This window comes from Oncorhynchus gorbuscha, linkage group LG09 (assembly GCF_021184085.1).
Source record: "Oncorhynchus gorbuscha isolate QuinsamMale2020 ecotype Even-year linkage group LG09, OgorEven_v1.0, whole genome shotgun sequence".
Classification (NCBI taxonomy): domain Eukaryota; kingdom Metazoa; phylum Chordata; class Actinopteri; order Salmoniformes; family Salmonidae; genus Oncorhynchus; species Oncorhynchus gorbuscha.
Genome location: NC_060181.1, coordinates 46,049,066 through 46,055,065, shown reverse-complemented (window position 1 = coordinate 46,055,065; position 6,000 = coordinate 46,049,066). Strand labels below are relative to the sequence as shown.

The window sequence follows — 6,000 nt, the reverse complement described above, 5'->3', positions numbered from 1 at the left end:
CGCTCAAGGTACTAAACAATATCATAACTGCCATCTATAAAAGACAGTACTTTACAGCCGTATTAATCGACTTGTCCAAGGCTTTCGACTTTGTCAATCACCACATTCTTATCAGCAGACTCAACCGCCTTGGTTTCTTAAATGACTGCCTCGTCTGGTTCACCAACTACTTCTAAGACAGAGTTCAGTGTGTCAAATTGAAGGGACTGTTGTCCAGAACTCTGGCAGTCTTTAAGAGGGTGCCACATTGTTCAATTCTTGGTCCGACTCTTTTCTCTGTATACATCAATGATGTCGCTCTTGCTGCTCGTGATTCTCTGATCCACCTCAAACCAGATGACACTATTCTGTATTCTTCTGGCCCTTCTTTGGACACTGTGTTAACTAACCTCCAGACGAGCTTCAATGCCTTACAACTCTCCTTCCGTGGCCTCCAGCTGCTCTTAAATACAAGTAAAACTAAATGCATGCTCTTCAACCGATCGATGAAGGTTAGTCAGATTATCTGGAGGTGCCTAAGGAGGAATAGATGAGCCCACAGACTAACATGAGGCAACCTGATAGGCCCATATGACAAAGATAGCTGCAGAATTTATACTCCACCACTAATTTTCATTTTCAATTGCTTCATCCCACAAGCCATTGTTTAGAATGGCTCGTTGCAGGACAAAGCAAACACTTCAAATGTGTAATCAAACGAATATACTCTACAAGACTTGATTCTTAACCAACCTTCTTAGATTCAGCATACCACCCTGAATCCCGCTGCTGGCTGAATCTAAGCAGTGTGGATCCGGCTCGGTCCCTGGATGGGAGAGCAGATGCTGCTGGATGTGGTTTGGAGGGCCAGTAGGAGGCACTCTTTCCTCTGGTCTAAAAATATATATCCCAATGCCCCAGGGCAGCGATTGAGGCCATTACCCTGTGTAGGGTGCAGTCTTCAGCTGGAACTTTAAACGGGTGTCCTAACTCTCTGTGGTCACTAAAGATCCCATGGTACTCGTCATAAGAGTAGGGGTGTTCACCCCGCTGTCCTGGTGAAGTTTCCAATTCGATCATAATGCCCACCTCATCATCCCCAGCTTCCAATTGGCTCATTCCTCTCCCTTGTAACTATTACCTGAATTAATAAAATATTCAGTATCAGGTCTTTGCCACCATCTTGTGGTCAACAATTATTCTCCCGCTGCATGAATACAAACAATATTGGGGGTTAACAGTATTATAAACAAAGACAACCTAGCTACTGTACTTTCTAAACTCTGATATAACATTTACCACTCAAATCAGAAACAATTTAACCAGAAGAGATTACTGAACTATAAAACACCTACTTAGTTCCTTGAGCATGCCTTTGGGGAATCCTTTTTAAGCAATCACAACATATGATACTATTATTTGTTAAAATGTCAGTTTATTGCATTAATCAATGGTAATACCATAATGAGTCATACATTTAGAAATTGCAGTCTGTGGCATGGAACGCAAGTCCTCAACAGATTAAACACGTATAACACCATACAAACCGAGCACGAGTATCAACAGAAAACACATTGTCAGACGATTGGGATCAAGTTACCAACTTCTATTAAAGTGACACAGCCATGTCCATTCGTCCTTCATAAATAAACATTACAGCCATGTCTGCCTCGTGCAGCATTGCCATGTACAGTACATATGGTTGCCACATTTCTATTCAGATTATTCAGAAATGATTTACCTGAGTTCAACTTACTGTACAGACAAAAACAATCAAGAAAAGAGATGTGTGAGCATGATGATACATTTATTACATTGTGTTTGGACTAGGAACCTATATCTAAACGCACACTCACATGGCAAGGATGATACAACTTATTCCTACAAACCGCTGTCAGGCTTCGTCTTGACATCCATAGGTAGTTTCATCTCAAGCCCAGAAGACATGATCAGAGCTTAATAAATAAACTGTCATATGAGTAATTGTCAGAGGATGACTACAAAACTACAGCCTTAATATTCCGTGGTTGTTTGTGATTGAGAGAGAACAGTATTGTCATTGTAAAACATTGTCAGAAGTGAATGGTTACAGCAAGGTAGATCCCCTGTGGTCAAACTGCTGGCCCAGGAGATCTTCCAAATAAGAGACAGAACACACTAGCTATTTATGAGAGACGATATCAAAACGCAACAATCAAAACAATGAGGCACAAAAGCTCTATGTCATAATACACCGCTCAAGAACAGGATGCACAGAACACAATTGCCAAAATCAAAGTAACTATGGAGTGCTGGTTTCATACTATGAGGTAGTTTACATGATATTCAACTTCTTTTACTTAATGTAAAGGACTTGTTGTACAAAGATGGAACATCCTAAGCCAGTTGGGTGTTGTTCCCAGAACAAATGATTTGGGAAATTTAGCTAATTTTGGTTAATGTACTTAAAAAAAAAAGTTTTACCAGCTAGGCTGGTTGAGAACAAGTTCTCATTTGCAACTGCGACCAGGCCAAGATAAAGCGTAGCAATTTTACATATACAACAACACAGAGTTACACATGGAATAAACAAAAACACACAGTCAATAATACAGTAGAACAAAGGAAAACAAAAAGTCAATATACAGTGAGTGCAAATGAGGTAAGTTAAGGAAATAAATAGGCCATGGTGGCGAGGTAATTACAATATAGCAATTAAACACTGGAAAGGTAGACCGACAGAAGATTAATTTGCAGGTAGAGATACTGGGATGCAAAGGAGCAAAATAAATAAATATATAAATACCAGTATGGGGATGAGGTAGGTAGATTGGCTGTTTACAGATGGGCTATGTACAGGTGCAGTGATCTGTAAGCTGCTCTGTGTCACAATATTGAGTGAAGAGGTGTGGAGTCAATTGCAGAGAGCAAAGATGTGGGAAAAACAACACGCTTTAATGTCCCGTAACACAACATGTACGAAGTGAAAACACAAATGAACAGAAATATAACCGGACAGCGTGTAACCCAAAATACAACAAAATACACTCAACCAACAAAACAGACGAACAAGCCCGCACGAAACAGAAGTGGGCTAAACAGACTATATATACCCTATCCTAACAACCAAACTAGAAACAGGTGCTACCAATTAGACAAAACTAAACGAACACAGAACAACGGATCGGCGATAGCTAGTAGACCGGCGACGACGACCGCCGAGCGCCACCCGAACCAGAAGGGGAGTCACCTTCGGTAATATTCGTGACACTCTGAAAGCTGGTGCTTAACGCTAGTGAGGGAGATGTGAGTCTCCAGCTTCAGAGATTTTTGCAATTCGTTCCAGTCATGGAATTTTCCCTAGGTAAGTACAGTTAAGTGTCAGGGTACAGTAGTAAAACACTGTACATGTTAAGTTGGTATTTACAGTGCTTGGGAATCACAACACAAATAGAAATCCAAATTAAACCATCATACTAGTATCTCTACTCAGTAATGTTCAATGTAATTTTAAAAAACATACAAAAAGTTAAATGCGGAAAGCATAGTCATCGAGTTATACAAATTTTAAAACAGAGGGCAAATTGAGCCAAACGATCCTGTCCAGTGCATCAAAGGGCAATTTGTTCTGTTTTTACATCTTTCCTCAGTCCCTTTTTGGTTTTGTGCTTACAGTCTTTTCAAGTATTACCACATTCCAGTGACAAATTCAGAACATTTTCTCATCATGTTTTTGCTTCTAGTGGTTCCTTGACCGCTTTAGTTTCCCTTTACTGTGGATCAGAAAGAAGAGCTGAAAAGAAGGATTGTAGAGAGACTAAGAAAAATAATTTGAGGAAGCGTGTAAGTAGGACAGAGCTTAAAATGGCTATGAGGACAGCTTAGAGTAGCTGGGTGGTGAGAACTTGCGTTTCAGGTATTTGATGATATAGAGAGGAAGAAAGCTGACGACGGGGATCACTGACAGATTCCACAGGAAGGCTGGCGTTGTGATGAAGGCCAGGTCTGAGTGAAAAAACAACACAGGTTAGAAATCTGTCCAGATATCAGCACATTCAATATGTGACAGACACTAATATGTTGATATTATTTTGTTATAACTTACAATACCGTTCAAAAGTTTGGGGTCACTTAGAAATGTTCTTGTTATTGAAAGAAATGTCACATTTTTTTCCATCAAAATAACAGAAAATTGATCAGAAATACAGTGTAGACATTGTTAATGTTGTAAATGACTGCCGTAGCTGGAAACGTCTGATTTCTTTATGGAATATCTGCATAGGTGTACAGAGGACCATTATCAGCAACCATCCCTCCTGTGTTCCAATGGTATGTTGTGTTAGCTAATCCAAGTTTATCAATTTAAAATGCTAATTGATCATTAGAAAAGCCTTTTGCAATTATGTTAGCACAGCTGCAAACTGTTTTTCTGATTAAAGAAGCAATAAAGCTGGCCTCCTTTAGACTAGTTGAGTATCTGGAGCATCAGCATTTGTGGGTTCGATTACAGGCTCAAAATGGCCAGAAACAAATAACTTTCTTCTGAAACTCGTCAGTCTATTCTTGTTCTGAGAAATGAAGGCTATCCATGCGAGAAATTGCCAAGATACTGAAGATCTCGTATAACGCTGTGACCTACTCCCTTCACAGAACAGAGCAAACTGGCTCTAACAAGAATAGAAAGAGGAGTGGGAGGCCCCGGTGCACAACTGTGTAAGAAGACAAGTACATTAGAGTGTCTAGTTTGTGAAACAGACGCCTCACAAGTCTTCAACTGGCAGCTTCATTAAATAGTACCCGCAAAACACCAGTCTCAAAGTCAACAGTGAAGAGGCGACTCCGGGAGTTGCAAAGAAAAAGCAATATCTCAGACTGTACAGAGGAACTGTGTCTAGAAGGACAGCATCCCGGAGTCACCTCTTCACTGTTGACGTTGAGACTGGTGTGCCAATAGCGGACTCAGCTATTTCAGCCATACCCGTTGCTGACAGGTGTAAAAGCGAGCACACAGCCATGAAATCTCCATAAACTAACATTGGCTGTAGAACGCACTGGAAAACGTAGCCAATTGTCATACTTGAGTAAAAGTAAAGATACCTTAATAAAAAAATACTCAAGTAAAAGTCACACAGTAAAATACTACTTGAGTAAAAGTCTAAAAGTATTTGATTTTAAATATACTTAAGTTTCAAAAGTAAAATTCATTTCAAATTGCTTGTATTAAGCAAACCAGACAGCACAATGTTCTTGTTGTAAATTGTTTACGGATAGCCAGGGGCACTCCAGTCTCAACACGCAGACATAATTTACAAACTAAGCATTTGTGTTTAGTGGGTCCGCCAGATCAGAGGCAGTAGGGATGACCAGGGATGTTCTCTTGATAAGTGAGTGAATTGGACAATTTTTTACCTTAAAAATGTAACAAGTACTTTTGTGTGTCGGGGAAAATATTTGAAGTAAAAATTATTTTCTTTAGGAATGTAGTAAATTGAAAGTTGTAAAAAATATAAATAGTAAAGTAAAGATACCCCCAAAAACTACTTAAGTAGTGGTATAAAGTATTTTTACTTCAGTACTTTACACTACTGGTAGAATGGCCTTACTGAGAGCTCAGCAACTTTCAATGTGGCACCATCATAGGATGCCACATTTCCAACAAGTAGGTTCATAAAATGTCTGCCCTGGTCAACTGTAAGTGCTGTTATTGTCAAGTGGAAATGTCTAGGAGAAACAACAGCTCAGCCGTGAAGTGGTAGGCCACACAAACTCACAGAACGGGACCGCCAAGTGCTGAAGAGCATAAAAATAGTCTGTCCTCAATTGCAACACTCACTACCGAGTTCCAAACTACCTCTGGAAGCAACGTCAGCACAAGAACTGTTCATCGGGAGCTTCATGAAATGGGTTTCCATGACCGAGCAGCCACACACAAGCCTAAGATCACAATGCGCAATGCCAAGCGTTGGCTGGAGTGGTGTAAAGCTTGCCGCCATTGGACTCTGGAGCAGTGGAAATGTGTTCTCTGGAGTGATGAATAACACT

General features: G+C 40.1%; 1 pseudogene; it reads right to left on the bottom strand.

Moving 5' to 3' along the window:
• Positions 1 to 3,826: 3,826 nt before the first annotated feature.
• Positions 3,827 to 6,000, bottom strand: part of LOC124044393 — a 47,117-nt pseudogene continuing 44,943 nt past the window's right edge.